Source organism: Pongo pygmaeus, chromosome 12, assembly GCF_028885625.2.
Source record: "Pongo pygmaeus isolate AG05252 chromosome 12, NHGRI_mPonPyg2-v2.0_pri, whole genome shotgun sequence".
Classification (NCBI taxonomy): Eukaryota; Metazoa; Chordata; class Mammalia; order Primates; family Hominidae; genus Pongo; species Pongo pygmaeus.
The window spans coordinates 130,181,943-130,201,885 of NC_072385.2; positions in this window are offsets into that span (position 1 = coordinate 130,181,943).

The following is a 19,943-nucleotide window of genomic DNA, read 5'->3' on the forward strand; positions in this document are numbered from 1 at the left end:
TGCAGGTATTACCTACATTCATAAGCCTGTGGCCATTTCTATGCAAAATCCAGGCACCTAAATGCCTAGAAGGATGAGAATTAGGGAATGGGGAAAAAACAGCCTATTTTCTTCTCAGAATTATATCATCGGAGTACAAAGGCAAGAGGGAAACCTACCCAGAAATATATAAATATAAAACTACATATACACATTATACCTACATAAGCTAATTATAGAACAGAATTGCTACCGGGGGATATTTCCATTTCCTTACCATTTCACTAATTGCCTTGGTAATTATGCTTATAAGACTATAAGGCACTAATGTGGAATAACAGTTTTAAATTACCGCGGAAGTTTGAGACTGCGGGAACAGGATCAAGTACAGTGAGCTGCATTTCTGCAGAACCTCTTCCAGCCATTTTGCCCACAGACTTACTTAGTTTTCACACCATTACAAACACAGGGAATTAAAGTCTATAACAAGTTTTTAAACTAATTTTTCAAACTGGTGTACAGAAAAAATATAAGTGCTTGAATGTTTAGAAGTGGCTCATTTCACAGACACAGATTTCTTTTCGACTTTCCAATCGCTGGTCACAGACACAGATTTTTTTCGACTTTCCAATCACTGGAATGATGGAACCACGAATAGATTTCAATGTTAAGTCACTTGACCCTTCCTGTGCAGCACACTTCACAGGAAGCTCCTGCCCTTTCGGCTTCCAGATAAGATCCTGATGACAATGTGTGATCTCATCCCAAAAAGGGCTAAAAACTGGCACTGAAGGTGCCTCATTGTAACTCGACGGAAGCAGAGATCTGAACAAAATCAAACGTAAAAGCTGTTGTGAGGCTCAGCATTAGAAGCTCGTGAGTGCCACTTCCTTGGAAGCAAAACAAGGGCTGCATTAATAATGTCGTGCTGCATTTGTATGTGATTAACTTCCACAGTTCCAATTTATCTTTCTTAGAAGTAATAAATTGAGCCCCTTGATTTTTCTGGTTTGCCTAGGCATGAGGATTTGCTGTTGTGTCCAACTGTCTTTACATTTGAGTGCACATAAATTCAGTCTTGATGGAGGTCTGACCCTTATTAATTCACTTGACCAGGCTGGAAAACTGCTCTTCAAGAAAGGATGAAAAAAAAAATCCCCTAGTTCACAAACTAAGAATTGTCAATATAATATGTATTGGGAAAATCAGACCAAAGAAAAGAGTAGTTCAACACTTACCACGCAATGAATATCCAGGCCCTCTCACAGTTTCAATGTAATTGATAAAAAGTTGTTAAAATACTTCTTTTAGGATGAAGTTTCTCTTTCCACTACAACTGAGAAATGCTGATAAAATCATGTGCTGGTCTCCGCTGCCTGATGCATCCTAAAGCTTGGGATGGTCTTTACGTTTTGAAATTAAATTAGGACACTGAATTGCAAAGTGCTTGTGTAGCGTGATGTACTCTCCACAAAGACCCCAAAAAAATAAATATTCCAAAACCTTCTAGCCAAGGTTGACCTATCGATCCAGGAGGAAAGGGCATTCTGAAAGGCAAAGGATTTTAAAAAATTAACACCACCCAGATGCACCTTAATGCTTTTAAGAAATGTCTTTGGCAGATGGAACGTCAATCTTAAAGAATTAGAGAAGAAAAGTCAGCTTATGGTAGGAAAAAAAAAAAAACAAAACAAGAATGCTACTTAGAAAGCACAGCATACCTTCCCATAAGATGATCCTGCCTCAAAGGGAAGGGAAAATGAAAACAGAAAGAAAAAAAAAAAAGAAGAAATGAAGCTTTCTTTAAGGATTACAGAATGACCATGCTTCAGCGGGCACGGCATTCCCACAGCGCTCCTCACACTGGAATGAGAGGGGAAAGGCAAAGGTCACATGGTCTGCCACGGAGGTCTTGGCCTTCTGCAGCACTAGCTCCATTTATAAACACCCAAGGCATTGAATGAAAAGAATGGAAACTCATTTATGTTTTGGAAAATATAATTGGGCCTGTGTACTCTAAAGAGAAGGCCACAGGAAGCCGAGAAGAGGCCGACCACTGAAGCTAACGAGGGCCAGACGCTGTGCACAAGGGTGGGCGTGCCTTGTGCAGAGCCCCATACCAAGGACAGGGGAGGGCCTGTGAGGCTTCGCACCCTCAGAGAGCTGTGAAATGGGAACCTCTAAGCACTGCCACAGCCTCTCCAGAAGCCAAACGAGGTGTGCTCAAAGGTCGTGTCTGTTCCTAAGGCTTGACTCTCACTTTATGATCTAGGTTTCAACATTAAAGAGTAACTCTTTGCTGTGAAAAGAAGGCTTGAAAAGAAGGCTCCAGTTTTCCATTTTCATCTCATGGTTCATTTCCCCCTGATCAATCTTGCTTACTGGTGTCTACCCAAGATTTCATGCCTGTGGTTTGCAATATGATGAGGCAGGGACTTATTTACAGTGTCCCTCAGCTAGGGACATCATGGTCAGGTTAACCCAGTGAGAAAAGTCACTAAGACCATTGCATCAAATGTCACATCAAAAGCTGCTGGTTTCCATTCTGCGTGGCAATTTAAGTGGTGTCCCATAACCACAAGATAACCCCCCTGTCACTCTCTGAAAAGTTTAGACCAAAAGAAATGTGTGGCCAGGCATGGTGGCTCACACCTGAAATCCCAGCACTTTGGGAGGCTGAGGTGGGCAGATCACCTGAGGTCAGGAGTTCGAGACCAACCTGGCCAACATGATGAAACCCCATCTCTACTAAAAATACAAAAATTAGCCAGTCATGGTGGTGCATGCCTGTAATCCCAGCTACTTGGGAGGCTGAGGCAGGAGAATCACTTGAGCCCAGGAGGTGGAGGTTGCAGTGAGTCAAGACTGCACCATTGCACTCCAGCCTGGGTGACAGAGCGAGACTCTGTCTCAAAAAAAAAGAAAAGAAAAAGAAAAAAGAAATGTGCATGTGTATGTGTTTTACTATAATGAGATGCTCAAATTTTAACTACTGTTTCATCTCAACTAACATTTACTTAGCACTTAATATATGCCAGGCACGTTGATAAGTGGGCTGCAAATATCAAGATGAAAAATACATTCTCTTTGCCTATATGGAGTTTACCATTGTCTGTACCAATTGCAAGTCCTAGAGCCACAATTCTATTCTAACAGAGAGTTTTGGATTGCAGAACATCAAGACCCTAATTGAAAAGTTAATAACTTCAGAGACTGTTACACACCATAATGAAAGCCAGCCGACAGAAGATGGGGCACTCACTTTCCCATTTACAAACGCAATTCTTTCCACTAGCATTTGATTTTCTTTGACCTTAAATTCCAAGCCAAACTCTTAACATTTGGTCCAGGAAACTCAAACACATAACTAAGACTCTTATTTTTACCTTGAGATTTCTAAATCCTCTAATGTTTATGAGGCAAGGAAGTCCCATGTGGGTCAGGTGACTTTGACGGGGGTTTGGGCAGAGAGCAGACAGTCCCTGGAAGCAACAGGTCCAGCTGGGCATGAGGAAGGGTGGCCAGCTCGCACAGCTGGTGACAACCTCTCCCACCAGCTCACATGCCTGCCACCAAGCCCTTGTGAGTCTTTCCTCAGCCCCTCTCAGGGACTTCTCTGTTGAGAAATTTTGAAATGTATAAATGATGGCAGAGACTAAATTCTGTCCACTTAGCCCCACCCTTCCCAGCTGCTGATTCTTCCCTCTGGCCTGTCCTGTCCCCTCTGCCCCTGCTTGTGGCTTTGTCCCCTGGCCATTAATGTCCCCTGCCCCTGGCACAGGGGCAGCCATGCCCTCACACCTGATGGGAGGGAGGATCTTCTCCATCTCTCCCAGTCTAGTCTCCACCTTCCAGGCCCCGCCACGCCTGGCTGGTCCCTGGAACTACACCTCTGACGCAAATCAACTCTGTGTGCATGTGTCACCATGCACCTTGCCTTTGCTTCCCGATTCTTCCTACCTCTTATGACTTACTGAGAAAATCAGCTCCAGTGGCTGCCTCTGTGCCTGGAGAAGAAGGTTGGATGGAAGGGAACCTGCTCAGTAAAGAGGCATGGAGGGTAGGAGAGGGCCCTGTCTGAGAGCTGCCCTCCTCTTTACACTCCAGTTGTAATAAGGAAAATACTCAAGAATGATCATGGTGTTCCCATGTGTCACCTCTTCCAAGAGGCATTTCTCAGCCTCTGAGGCAGAACTCCTGCCACTGAAGTCCTGGAGCCACTGGGACCTTTCACCCCACAGTGTGCTCAGGAGCAAGCTGGCCGTCCTTTCTAGACAGTGAGTTCTCTAAGGTGGAGCTGTCACCACTGTCACCTTCCCAACCTGCCCCATCACAGGGTCTGGCACAGAGCAGCACTTAATAGTTTATAATCAATGAATGAATAAGTCATAGCCTTTATAAATTCTGTTCAGAGTTTAGAGGAAAGAAGTCTTTTCTGGCTTTATGAAAGATGATACAGTTTGGCTGTGTCCCCACCCAAATCTCAACTTGAATTGCATCTCCCAGAATTCCCAAGTGTTGTGGGAGGGACCCAGAGGGAGGTAATTGAATCATGGGGGCCAGTCTTTCCTGTGCTATTCCAGTGATAGTGAATAAGTTTCACAAGATCTGTTAGGTTTATCAGGGGTTTCCACTTTTGCTTCTTCTTTATTTTTCTCATGCTGCTGCAATGTAAGAAGTGCCTTTCACCTCCTGCCATGATTCTGAGGCCATTCCAGCCATGTGAGACTATAAGTCCAGTTAAACTTCTTTTTTTTGTAAATTGCCCAGTCACGGGTATGTCTATATCACCAGTGTGAAAACAGACTAACACAGTAAATTGGTACCAGTAGAGTGGGGCGCTGCTGAAAAGATATCCGAAAATGTGGAAGCAACTTTGGAATTGGGTACCAGGAAGAGGTTGAAACAGTTTGGAGGGCTCAGAAGAAGATAGGAAAATGTGGGAAATTTGGAACTTCCTAGAGACTTGTTGAATGGTTTTGCCAAAAATGCTGATAGCAATATGGACAATAAGGTCCAGGCTGAGGTGGTCTCAGATGGAGATTAAAAATTTGTTGGGAACTGGAGTAAAGGCTACTCTTGTTATGTTTTATCAAAGAGGCTGGTGGCATTTTGCCCCGCCCTAGAGATTTGTGAAACTTTGAACTTGAGAAAGGTGATTTAGGGTATCTGGCAGAAGAAATTTCTAAGCAGCAAACATTCAAGGCATGACTTGGGTACTGTTAAAGGCATTCAGTTTTATAAGGGAAGCAGAGCATAAAAGTTTGGAAAATTTGCAGCCTGACTAGGCAATAGAAAAGAAAAACCCATTTTCTGGGGAGAAATTCAAGCCAGCTGCAGAAATTTACATAAGTAGCAAGGATCCTAATGTTAACTCCCAAGACAATGGGAAAATGTCTCCAGGCCATGTCAGAGACCTTCACAGCATCCCCTCCCATCACAGGCCCAGAGGCCCAGGAGGAAAAAATGGTTTCATGGGCTAGGTCCAGGGTCTCCATGCTGTGTGCAGCCTAGGGACTTGGTGCCCTGTGTCCCAGCCACTCCAGCTATGGCTGAAAGGGAGCCAATGTACAGCTTGGGCTGTGACTTCAGAGGGTAAAAGCCCCAATCCTTGGCAGCTTCCACATGGTGTTGAGCCAGTAGGTCCACAGAAGTTAAGAATTGAGGTTTGAGAACCTCCACTTAGATTTCAGAAGATGTATAGAAATACCTGGATGTGCCAGCAAAAGTTTGCTGTAGGGGTGGGGATCTCATGGAGAACCTCTCCTAGGGCAGTGCAGAAGGGAAATGTAGGGTTGGAGTCCCAACACAGAGTTCCTACTGGGGCATTGCCTAGTGGAGTTGTGAGAGAGGGCTGCCATCCTCCAGAACCCAGAATAGTAGATCCACAGACTGCTTGCACCGTGTACCTGGAAAAGCCACAGACACTCAGTGCCAGCCCATGAAAGCAGCCAGGAGGGAGGCTGTAGCCTGCAAAGCCACAGGTGTGGAGCTACCCAAGACCATGGTCACCCACCTCTTGCATCGGCATGACCTGGAGGTGAGACCTGGAGTCAAAGGAGATCATTTTGGAGCTTTAAAATTTGATTGCCCCGCTGAATTTTGGACTTGCAAGGACCCTGTAACCCCTTTGTTTTGGCCAATTTCTCCCATTTGGAATGGCTGTATTTACCCAATACCTGAATCCCCATTGTATCTAGGAAGTAACTAGCTTGCTTTTGATTTTACAGGCTCATAGGTGGAAGGGACTTGCCTTGTCTCAAATGAGACTTTGTACTGTGGACTTTTGGGTTAATGCTGAAATTAGTTAAGACTTTGGGGGACTGTTGGGAAGGCATAATTGGTTTTGAAATGTGAGGACGTGAGATTTGGAGGGGCCAGGGGCAGACTAATATGGTTTGGCTGTGTCCCCACCCACATCTCAATTTGAATCATATCTCCCAGAATTCTCACGTGTTGTAGGAGGGACTCAGGGGGAGGTAATTGAATCATGGCGACTGGTCTTTCCCATGCTATTCTTGTGATAGTGAATAAGTTTCACGAGATCTGATGGATTTATCAGGGATTTCTGCTTTTGATTCTTCCTCATTTTCTCTTGCTGCCACCATGTAAGAAGTGCCTTTCACCTCCTGCCATGATTCTAAGGCCTCCCCAGCCATGTGGAACTATAAATCCAATTAAACCTTTTTTTCTTCCCAGTCTTGGTTATGTCTATCAGCAGCATGAAAACGGACTAATACGAACGACATGGGACTGTGTAAGAAAACTGGTGAGAGGGGAGGGTGGGGATTCCCTTCACTATGGAAGAGATTTTGTCCTCCGAGTACCCAGAGCCAAGCCTCTCTGCTAAGCTTCAACAGTTTGCAAAAAATTGCAAGTTAATCTTTGAGTGGCTCCTTCACCAGTAATTCTCCAATTCAGCTGTAAATAGGAGAGCAAGCACTAGGGTGGGTATGAACAAGTTATCCCAGGATACCAGGCCAGGAAAGAAGAGAGAAGGGGAGAAAGAGGAGAAGAAAGAGTAAGGGAGGAAGGGAAGCAGAAGGGAGGGAGGAAGGGAAGAGAAGGAAGGCAAGAAAGGAGGCAAGAAGGGAGGCAAGACAGAGAGAGGGAAGAAAGGAGGAAAACCCTCCCAGACAGCTCCACCCTCAACCTCTGAATGAGATTCCAATGAGCAAATGCCTCTAAAGCATGGCTTTCAGTAGAAATATTGTGTGAGCCACACAGTTTTTAATTTTCTAATAGCCACATCTTAGAAAGTAAAAAGAGTCAAAATTAATTTTAATTATATAGTTTGTATTTAACCCAATACACACAAAAACATAAAATCAATGTAAAACATCATTAATGAGCTAGCTTCCCTTCTTTTTTCCCACTAAGCCATGGAAGTGCTCTCCTGTGGAATTATGGCATAGTAAATAAATTCCATGGAATGTCTCTCTCTAAACAGGGCCAGATTCTTTTCCTTGAACAAAATCTTTTCACCTGAATCTACAACATTGGTTTTACCTTGACCAGATTTAGAGACCTTACTAGGAAAGTGAAATGAGACATCTCTCCTTAATCAGATGTCCACAGGGTCATCACTCAGAGAATGGCCTGCATTTGTACCGTGCTAAAGCTCACTCCATTGAGCGCACCACTAGGCCAGGGCTCTGCGCAGGCCCCACCCAGTGGACTCACCCTCAAGGCAAGGATCATCTCCCAGCCTAGAGGTCTTCACTATACCCTCTATGAAGTACCAAGGGGCAATGCAAAAACAAAAAGTGCACTTCCACGTCCCTCCCTCTGCTTTTGCACAATATCTCTAGGTAACTTGGGTTGATTTATTTATTTTCATTCTTTGCTAATTTAATTCCGAGGCTGTTCTCTCTTTAGTACCAGCAACGGGTGAGTCTGCCTGTCCCAGGCATCTCCAGGGTGGTTCTGGAGGTTGGTACAGGGGCTCTGCTCCTGCCCTTTTCAAGTTGGCCTCGTTAGCAGGACAGAATCGCCCTGCCTTCTGGTCCTCCAGAATTTCCTAAAAGAGTGAGTGAGTTCCATACAGGTTTATCTCTGCAGAATGTGAACGATTTGAAGCTACTATGCTGAAAACATCACTGAAATAATGGCACTGTGTCCTGAACTTCAACAGTAATGGATATGATCAAAGAACTCAAAACTCTATTTAAAGATTAACCAAACTTCCACCTGTTTTTTTGTTGTTGTTTTTGTTTTGTTTTGTTTGTTTTTGAGACGGAGTTTTGCTCTCATTGCCCAGGCTGGAGTGCCGTGGTGCAATCTCGGCTCACTGCAACCTCCGCCTCCCAGTTTCAAGCGATTCTCCTGCCTCAGCCTCCCAAGTAGCTGGGATTACGCGCCACCACACCCGGCTAATTTTTTGTATTTTTAATAGAGACTTGGTTTCGCCATGTTGGCCAGGCTGGTCTTGAACTCCTGACCTCGGGTGATCCACCCGCCTCGGCCTTCCAAAGTTCTGGGATTACAGGCGTGAGCCAGTGTGCCCAGACCCACCTTTTTTACTCTGAGCGCGGTGCAGGCAGCCCACAGAGAAGTTCTGATAGAGGAAGGATGTCTCTGGGATGCCCAGCCATGAGGAATCAGGAAAGAAGTCTTAACCTCAGCACAAGCGGCTGGGGGCTCTGCACACTTGGCTTTGAGAGTAGATGGTGAAGATGATATGTGACAATGAGGTCCTGAGTTACTGCTCTGATCAGCCGGGCATGCTGCGGCCGGCTTCCCTTCAGGCTGTAAGCCTGGTCCACGAAAAGGCTTGGCACTTTCCGTTTTGTTTGGTTTTTTTTTTTTTTTTTTTTTTTTTTTTTTTTTGAGATGGAGTCTTGCTCTGTCCCCCAGGCTGGAGTGCAGTGGCGCAATCTTGGCTCACTGCAAGTTCTGCCTCCCGGGTTCACGCCTTTCTCCTGCCTCAGCCTCCCAAGTAGCTGGGACTACAGGTGCCCACCACCACGCCTGGCTAATTTTGTGTATTTTTAGTAAAAATGGGGTTTCACCGGGTTAGCCAGAATGGTCTCGATCTCCTGACCTCGTGATCCGCCTGCCTCAGCCTCCCAAAGTGCTGGGATTACAGGCGTGAGCCATGGCGCCCGGCCAGTGCTTTCTTTTTTAATTAAATGATTGTAACTGAGAAAGGGGAAGGGGAAGAAGAGTAGCCTTTACTTTGGTACTCTGAAAATGATACTACAGAAGTTGTTGTTTTCAGTTATATTTAAGCATAGTCTTATATTTAAGAAATGTGATATCTGAAAGAACTTATTTTCTGGTGTTCCCAGCTCTTCTATGTCATAAGCTAAAAATTTATGTTTACCTCCCTTCTAAGTCAAGAGTAAGCAGCACCATGCCGCTTACACGACAGATTTCTCTCACTAGGTAATGAGAATTGAGCCAGAATGGGCGTCTGAAACTGTGTCTTAGCCCATTAGCTATATAGTAGCTTGTCTCAGCAGGAAAATCAACCTTGAGAAGCCAGAAGCCAGTAGCAAAGGTCATGAGTGATGACAGACCCATTTTATTTATATTTTGTTTCTTCTGTTGTAATGCTATAAGCCCCCTGTTTTTATATGGCAGTTCTTTGGGAATACATTTTAAACATTTCTCAGAAAAATCAGGCCTACAGTTCAGTGATGCACTATCTCTTTTCATGTAATATTCATTCAACAAATCTCTATAAGCCTGAGGCCCAAGATGCCTCGCACACCATCCATGATGGATTTCCTCTGGAATGCACCCACTACCGGGCAGTGGACATGTTTTAGGAGCCTCTCGATTACCACAGAAACAGATCTTTTACTTTAATCCACTCTTGTTTTTCTGTTCTATTATTCTGCTCTCGCTGCATTATGACATATGCCAAATAGGTAAGGTGGAGGGCAGGTCTTCAGGGGCATGTTACGTCATAGACTATGTGGGTTTGCTGTTGTCATTTGCTTGAGTTTTAGGGCTAGGTTAGGCCAAAGTTGGTTTTTCAGCAACCAAAGATTGCCAATTAAAGCCTGTCTCCTTGGATGCACCATTATCTCTGGGTCTGTTTGTTTAAAACTGCTATTTAACCCAACATCTTTTCCTATAGTGAAGGTGCCATCCTGGGTTGTGGGGGGCAGGGTCACCCGTTTGAAGTACACACTTCATAATAAACAGTGTGATTCACAGCCCTCCGTAAGCACTTCAATATGACCTCCACCCTCAAAACCAAGCAGGCTGTTTTCGAAGTAGTCACTTTGTAGAATACCATGTAATAAGTCACCTAGGAAACAACATCTTAAAATGTCTGTGACAAAAGTAAACGCAATCAAGGGCCCAATCTTGCAGCTTCGTGCTGCAGACCCACCCGCCCTCCTTCCTGTGTGCATTGCTTGCTGCTGCTCTCAGGGGACCTGCCTCTACCCTCTCTGCTGAGTGCCCTGTTAGCCAACTGTTCCTCCTGCTCTTCTTGGTGGAAAATAAGGACAACCTTCCCTAGAGCAATGAGCAACTTAAATATCAAAGTGAGAACTCCAGCGTGAAGAACCAATCACCTCTGTGCACAACTAGAGAAAGGGCAGAAACCTGCGCATTAGCAGGAAGCAGAGAACAGAACACGAGGAGGAGAGGATGAGCTGAGTGTGCACTCCTAGTAAGAAAATCATCTTCATCCAAGGGAATACTCTGAGGGTGATGAGAAATTATGGGACATTATTGAACTTGGGTGATTCAACCAACCTATAAATTAAACATGTAATGTTTGAAGATTTGCCCCTTTTATTCCAATAAAACATCCTCCTGATGTATTATAGACTGTTTGCAGTTGAGGGCCCCTGAGCTATGTAATATTCTCCTCCAGATTTCTTGGTAGGGGCTTTAATTAAAAGGAATATGAATGCCAGACACCCCCAAGAATATAGTTCAGGCATTTTTGCCAGTGTTTGGGCCCCAAAATTATCTTTACTTTTGTTCATTTGAATAACTCTCTTGAACATAGTCTTTTAACTCCTGAGTGTTCCTGGGCAAGGGCAGTGGGAGAGCTTTGGGGATGGGATGCGGAAGCAGAGGGGCTCATTCTGTTTGAGCCCAGGGGGAGGCAACTCCAGGAATCAAATCCAGGAAGGGTGTCATCGTCAATGCTGGGGAAGTGACCCCAAGCAAGGGCCTCAATCAATAGGCATGAAGTACAGAACCGAGCAGAGGGCAGATCACAAACCTAGAAAAGCCCAGAATGTCACAGCATAGAGGGTACAGATGAGAGACCAGGGGTCGTCACCTGCAGCCACTTTTCCTGAACCCTCAGGGTGAATGTGTTAGATAACTCATTTAAAGGTGTCAGGTCAGCATGACCATCAAACCTGTATTATGTTTCAAGAACAGTGACAAAGCAAGACTCTCTCTCAAAAAAAAAAAAAAAAAAAAAAACACAGTTTATCTCCAGAGCAGAAATATTCGCAAATTGACCAACAAGCTTAGAATGTTTATTCCCAGGAAGTCAGTAATGTCCAAAACTAATTCTGTAATGGTGCTTTTCTAATCTATACTGTTTAGAAATGTGATAGGCTGAATGTTGATGTCCCCCAAAACTCAGTTTGAAATCCTAACACCCCAGGGTTAAGGGCTTGTGAACATTTGTTAACAGTGGCCACAGGAAGCTAAGCCACCAGCCTTCCAGCGTTGAAGGCTGAACCTTCCTCTTGTGGTAATTTCTGTGCCACATGAAGCATTGTACGCAGTGCTCACCACCGTGTTTATAGCTACATGTCCACAAGTACAATGTTAGATGTGGCTCTCGCTGCTTTCCCAGAATTGGATTCTGGCATTTGAAGACTTCATCAGCCAATCACATATTTTACCAGATGTTCCAAACAACAGCTCAAAGCACAGCTGACACTGGATGTGGGGAGGAGGCCAGTAGCACCTCTTTCACATCACATTGGGAGTGTTTGTCTTTCCACATCTGCCAATAGATTATCAGCTTCCTGAAGGTACTGATGAGATCGTGGTTGCTGTTTTATTCCCAAATGGATGCTGGGAATACAGTAGCTAACAATTCACAGGCCCTGTCTATCCTTATGAACTTAGAGTTTGGCAAAAAGACATTTTTTCATATTATCTGATCTATGTGACTTGTTCATATTAATAAATCCTCAATAAATCTTTACTGAATAAATAAATGGAAATGTTGAAGATGAGAAATTCACTTAAATGAATGCCTAAAGCACCAGCAGAAGTTCATTACCCATAAAGGGTGCCTTGTGCAGGATGATTCCAATACCCCAGTGGCTTCTGCTGTCTCAGCCACAGATTTACAAACACCTCAGGGAGTTGACCCCTTAGAGCCTCAGCCAGAAGTAGTGCCTGATGACGGGTAGAAAATGGGATAAAGCAATGTAGCAACAGTGGGCTATATGGTGCCAATTCTTCTTGGAGAAAAAATAAAAGTTCTAAAAAAAATGTTGATAAAGAATCTATATTCTAAGTGGGTCAGCAGTAGCTCAGTGGGCGGTGGAGATTGGTTTCATATAGAGGAATTAAGGAATGCAGTTCTGGGAGGGAAGGATGACCCAAGTACTTTCAAGTAAAAGTGGTACTAGAGGAAAACAGGAGCCAGGCTCCTCACCACCCAAGAAGGGAGTTACCCACACAAACACGGGGAAAACAGGAGTGGCCCTGTGGTGTTGAAGGGAATTAGAGGTGTGGTGTGAATGCCTGGTTTCTAATATGTACATATAGAGATAGGCCTAGAAAATGCAAAACGTAGAGTTACATACATGTGCTAAGTCTCTGTAAATGTCCCAATCTGACTGTGCAGGCTGTCCTTGTTGAGAGTGGACACAGTTGAAGCCCAGGGAGACAGCATGACAGAGCTCGGCTCAGGTGGGTACAGGCAAAACCAGACCCCATTTGTACCATTCTTGTAGCTTCTCTATAAGCTGGAAATTAGTTGTTTCATTCATATTGATGTGGAAACATTCCAGGGAGAGAACTATTTGGTTGGAGTTGGGCTTCCTCTTGACATTATTTGAGTAGCCTCAGTTTCTGTAACCGGTGCCTGTTGCAACCGTGGACTGCTGTGCTCACTGCCAGCCACATGTGGAGGCATTGCCAGGCTGGTGGGTGCTCCAGCACCAGCTCATCCAGGCTTGTTTGAGTGGGGTCCTGGGTGAGCTGTCACCATAGTGCTGCATCATCCTTGACAAAGAGCTGGGCTGCGATCATAGTGCCCACAGCAAGGTCTGAAAGGGGATACACAGAACTTGGACCACTGGCACACTAGCGGGTCCCCTGCCCTGCTTAGTTGGAAGCCACAGGCAGGAATGGATTCATGTTCCAGAAGCCCTACCTGGGCCATTCTCTCCTCAACCATGAGGACAATCAGATAATACCGACAATAACTCAATGCTCTGTGGCCCCAGCTTCTGTTTAACCACAAACATCAGCCTTTCCTGGGACCCATAGAACTGTGCTAAGACAGATCTCCACCACTCTAACAGGAGTGGTGGGTCCCTGTGAAAAATGGGCCAGCGTGGAGGTGCCTACACCAGGGACGTCCCCAGGTTGATCGATGTCCAAAATGCATCCTTAGGCGCGCCCTTCCCAGAGCCGCATGGGTGGTGGTGACCTCTCAAGGAATCTCCTGGGGCCACAGAATGAAAGAAGCAATGACTCCTCTCTGGTTGGCACAGTTTTGGATGTAGACTCGCCTAGAAATATACAACGTGTGGTGCCTGCCCTGGCTCAGGCCCCATAGATTTTAGTGCAGTGATTTCAGGCAGGGCTAACCTCAGAGTCTCTTTGCACCAACACGAAACTGTCTTCTGAAAGCATGTTTTCTCTTCCCAGATTTTAAAGTTTGTCCCCTAGTGGTCCAACTGGTTACAGAAATGTGCTAATTTATACAAAACATTGCCAATTTATCTCTGATTCCATCCTCAATTCCCATCAACTTCTGTGTGGATTTACATAGTATGCTGCTTTCAATGCAATATCAGGAATTCTGTGTTTCCTATCTTTAGACAATGCTAAATTTTTTCTGGGCTCAAAAACAGATTCAAACCCACTTACCTCCTTCATACATAGTTCAGGCAGAAAAGGGAGAAATACTTACTATGAATTGCTTCATGTATATGTGATTTCAACTCCACAAGACCATGGGAAATATTAGAAAACCAGAGGGGCCAAGATAGCTGATTAGAAGTGGCTGTGGTTCACCGCACTCATGGAGGGGAATGAAAGAAGTGAGTGAATTCAGCACCTTCAACGAAAATATCCAGGTTCTCGCATTGGGACTGACTAGGCAAACAACTCAACCCACAGAAAATGACAAAAAGCAGGGTGGGGCAACAGCCCACACAGGAGTGGCACAGAGCCAGAGGAACCCCCACCTCCAGCTAAGGGAAGTAGTAAGTGATTGGGTGACCCTGCCCAGGAAACCACACTTATCCCACAGATCCTTGCAAACCACGGAGCAGGAAATCCCCTTGTGAGCCCACATCACGAGGGCCTTGTGTCCGATACACAGAGCTGTGTGGAGTCTGCAAAGCAGCTGCTCAGGCACACCCAGAAGTTTTACATACTCTGGCCCCAGGAACCCCAGCAAGGTGGGAAATTTGTCTGTGCAAATTCCTAGGAAGGGGGCTAAATCAAGGGAGCCAAATAGCATCGTTCTACAGGCCCCGCTTCCATAGCACCTCACAAGTTAAGACACAATGGTTTGGAATTCCAGCCAGCCAATGGCAACAGGCTGGAGTCTTCCTGAGAAAGGACCAAGTTCCCAGGGGGAGGGGCAGCCACCATCTCTGCAGTTTGGTAGACTCAGCAATTCCAGACTGCTGGCTTTGGAGAATACAAATGGTCCAGACGAGGAAGGATTCCCCACAAGCAGCACAGCTGCCTTAGCAGATCGTGGCCAGACTGTGTCTTAAAGCAAAACCCCGATCCATTCCTCCTCACTGGGCAGGACCCACCTGTGGGGGCTTCAGTCTCTCCAGCAAGGGTTCTATGGACAGAGCTCTGATCTTTCCCTTGGACAGAGTTCCCGAGATGGGGCCACCCTCTCTGTGGTTCAGTAGCCTCAGCCACTCCAGCCTGCCAGCTTTGGAGAATACAGATGGTCTGGAAGAGGAAGCCCACCTGCTCTACCAAAAAGCAGCCAGACTGATTCTTTAAGTGGGTCCCAAATCTCATTTCTCCTGACTGAGTGAGACCTCCCAACAGGGGTCTCCAGCCACCTCCTACAGGCAGGTTTGGGCCAGCAACAGGTCAGTACCCACCTGGGACAGGGCTTCCAGAGGAAGGACCAGGTTGCTGTCTTTGCTGTTTTTCAGCCTTCACTGGTGATATCTCCAGGTACAGAAGCAACTAGAGTCTGGAGAAAACCCCCAGCAAACCACAGCAGCCCTATGGAAGAGCAGCCTGACTGTTAAAAGAAAAACAAACAAACAGAAAACAACAACATCATCAACAAAAAAGGCCCCACAAAAAAAAAAAAAAAAAAAAAACCATTCAAAGGTCAGCAACCTCAAAGATCAAAGATAGATAAGCCCAAAAAGATGAGAAAAAAATCAGTGCAAAATTGCTAAAAATTCAAAAAGCCAGAGTAACTCTCCTCCTTCAAATGACTGCAACACCCGTCCAGCAAGGGCACAGAACTGGGCTGAGACTGAGATGGCTGTATTGACAGAAGTAGGCTCCAGAAGGTGGGTAATAATAAACTTCCCTGAGCTAAACAAGCATGTTATAAACCAATGCAAAGAAACTAAGAAGCATGATAAAATAATACAGGAGCCGATAGCAACAACACCCAGTTTAGACAGGAACATAACTGACCTGATGGAGCTGAAAAATACAACACAACAGCTTCACAATGTAATCACAAGTACCAATAGCAGAATAGACCAAGCGAAGGAAAGAATCTCAGAGCTTGAAGATTATCTTTCTGATATAAGACAGGCAGACAAGAACAGATAAAAAAGAATAAAAAGAAACGAATAAAACCTCTGAGAAATATGGGATTATGCAGAGACCAAAGCTACGACTGATTGGAGTACCTGAAAGAAACAGTGAGAATAGAACCAAGTTGGAAAACATACTTCAGGATATCATCCAGTAGAACTTCCCCAACCTAGAAAGGCCAACATTCAAATTCAGGAAATGCAGAGAACCTCAGAAAGATACTCCATGAAAAGACCAACCCCCAGATACATAATCATCAGATTCTCCAAGGTTGAAATGGAAAAAAAAAGATGTTAAGAGCAGTCAGAGATAAAGCCCAGGTCACCTACAAAGGGAAGCCCATCAGACTAACAGCAGACTGCTCAGCAGAAACCCTACAAGCCAGAAGAGATTGGGGGCCAATATTTAACATTCTTAAAGAAAAGAATTTCCAACCCAGAATTTCATATCCAGCCAAACTAAGCTTTATAAGTGAAGGAGAAATAAGATCCTTTTCAGACAAGCAAATGCTGATTGAATTCATTACTAACAGGCCTCCCTTGCAAGAGCTCCTGAAGGAAGCACTAAATATGGAAAGGAAAAATCACTACCAGCCACTACAAAAACACACTGAAGTACACAGACCAGTGACACTATGAAGCAACCACATAAACAACTCTACAAAATAACCAGCTAGCATCATGATGACAGGATCAAATTCACACATAACAATAATAACCTTAAATGTAAATGGGCTAAATGCCCCCAATTAAAAGACACAGAATAGCAAGCTGGCTAAAGAGCCAAGACCCATAGGTATATTGTCTTCAAGAGACCCAGCTCATGTGCAAAGATACATGTGGGCTCAAAATAAAGGGATGGAGAAAAATTTATCAAGCAAATGGAAAACAGAAAAAAGCAGGGGTTGAAATCCTAGTTTCTGACAAAACAGACTTTAAACAAAAAAAGATTAAAAAAAAAAAGACAAAAGCATTACGTAATAGTAATGGGTTCAATTCAACCAAAAGCTCTATCATAAATATATATGCATCCATTACAGGAGCTCCCAGATTCATAAAACAAGTCCTTAGAGACCTACAAAAAGACTTAGACTCCCACACAATAATAGTGGGAGACTTTAACACTTTACTGACAATATTAGAAACATCATTGAGACAGAAAATTAACAAAGATATTCAGGACCTGAGCTCAGCTCTCAATCAAGTGGACCTGATTTGATATCTACAGCACTCTCCACCCCAAAACAACAAAATATACACTCTTCTCATCACCACATGGCACTTACTCGAAAATTGATCAAATAATCGTAAGTAACACTCTTCAGCAAGTGCAAGGGGACTGAAATCATAACAAACAGTTTCTCAGACCACAGCACAATTAAATTGGAACTCAGGATTAAGAAATTCACTGACAACCACACAACTACATGGAAATTGAACAACCTGCTCCTGAATGACTCTTGGGTGAGTAACAAAATTAAGTCAGAAATTAAGAAGTTCTTTGAAACTAGTAAGAACAAAGATACAATGTACCAGAATCTCTTAGATGCAGCTAAAGCAGCTTTAAGAGCGAAATGTATAGCACTAAATGCCCACATCAAAAAGCTAGAAAGATCTCAAGTTAACAACCTAACATCTCAAATTAAAGAACTAGAGAATCAGGAGCAAACAAACCCCAAAGCTAGCAGAAGACAAGAAATAACCAAGATTGAAGCTGAACTGAAGGAGATAGAGATATGAAAAACCCTTTTAAAAAATCAATAAATCCAGGAGCTAGATTTTTTTAAAAATTGATAAAATAGATAGATTACTAGCTCGACTAATAAAGAAGAAAAGAGAGAAGAATCAAAAAAACACAACCAGAAATGATAAGGGGGATATTACCACTGACCCCACAGAAATACAAACAACCATCAGAGAATACTCTCAACACCTCTACGCACATAAACTAGAAAATCTAGAAGAAACTGATAAATTCCTGGACACATACACCCCCTGCCCAAGACTGAACCAGGAAGAAATTGAATCCCTGAATATACCAATAACAAGTTCTGAAATTGAGGAAGTAATAAATAGCCTATCAACCAAAAAAAAATAAAAATAAAGCCCAGGACCAGATGGATTCACTGCTGAATTCTACCAGAGGTAAGAGCTGGTACCATTTCCACCTAAACTATTCTGAACAATTAAAAAGGAGGGACTCCTCCCTAACTCATTCTATGAAGCCAGCATCTTTCTGACACCAAAATCTGACAGAGATACAACAAAAAAAAAAACTTCAGGGCAATATCTTTGACGAACATTGATGCAAAAATCCTCAATAAAATACTGCTAAACTGAATCTAGCAGCACATCAAAAAGCTTGTTAGACTTCTGGGGAAAATGGCAGATCGGAAACAGGACTAACTTGCAGCTCCCACTCAAATGGACAGCAGCATGTGGAGACTCACACTGTAAACTTTTGCTCCAAGAACCCAAGAACTACTGCAGGAACATACCAGGAAAGCCAAGAGAATCCACAGACCCTTTGAAGGAGGTGGATTGCTGGTGCAGTCTCTGTGGGACAGCTGAGGAACTGTGAGTCTTCTTGCTTTCTCAGTTGGGAGGCTGGTAGCCTGGGACGAGTTCTCTTCCCTGCTCACCAGCTGTCTGGAAATAAATCAGGTGATATTGGCTGGGTGCAATGGGAATGAGACTGGCCTTTCAGGCTGCAGGCTTCATGGGAGCAGGGTGAGTCCAATGGCTGCCAGCTTTCCCCCACTTCCCTGATGACCTGTGTGATGCCTCAGAGGCAGCCATAATCACCCTGGGAACATAACTCCATTGGTCTGAGAACCACACCCACATCTTGCCACAGCAGCTGTGGCAAGCCCCACCCAAAAAAAATCTGAGCTCAGACATGCCTAACCCTGCCCCCACCTGATGGTCTTTCTCTACCTGCCCTGGGTAGCTAAAGACAAAAAACATAATATCTTGGGAGCTCTATGGCCCTGCTCACCACCTGAGAAAACTGAATACTTACCCAAAGGCAAACCTAGGACAAACTTGTTTCCTCCCTGTACAACCCCAGCTGATACACTTTTGAAAATGCCACCTCCTGGTTGGAGGACAACCAACACAAATCCTGTACACTTAACAAAACTACAACAAAAGATCTTCACGGAGTCCACTTTACCCCCCTGCTACCTTCACCAGAGCAGGTGCTGATATCCACAGCTGAGAGACCTGAAGACAGATCACATCACAGGACTCTTTGCAGACATTCCCCAGTACCAGCCCAGAGCCCAATAGCTCTGCTGGGTGGCTAGATCCAGAAGAGAAATAACAATTACTACAGTTTGGCTCTCAGTAAGCCCCATCACGAGGGGAAAGGGGAGAGCACCACATCAAAGGAGTGCCCTGTGGAACAAAATAATCTGAACAGCAGTCCTTGAGTCCCAAATCCCTCTGACAGAGTCTACCCAAATGAAGAGGAACCAGAAAAACAATTCCGGTAGTATGACAAAACAAGGTTCTTTAATATCCCCAAAAATTTACACTAGCTCACCAGCAATGGATCCAAACCAACACAAAATCTCTGAATTACCAGAAAAAGAATTCAGAAGGTCAACTATTAAGCTAATCAAGAAAGCACCAGAGAAAGGTGACGTCCAACTTGAAGATACCAAAAAGGTTATACAGGACATAAATGGAAGAATCTCCAGTAAAATAGCATAAATAAAAAACAATCACAACTTCTGGAAATTAAGGACACATGTAGAGAACAGTAAAATGCACTGGAAAGTCTCAGCAATAGAATTGAACAAGAAGAAAAAAGAGCTTCAGAGTTTTCAAGGTAACACAATCTGACAAAGACAAGTAAAAAAATCAAAAATAATGAACAAAGCCTCCAAGAAGTTTGGGATTAAACAACCAAACCTAAGAATAACTGGTGTACCTGAGGAAGAAGAGAAATCTAAAGCTTGAAAAACATATTTAAGGGAATAATTGAGGAAAACTTACCCGGCCTTGCTAGAGATCTAGACGTCC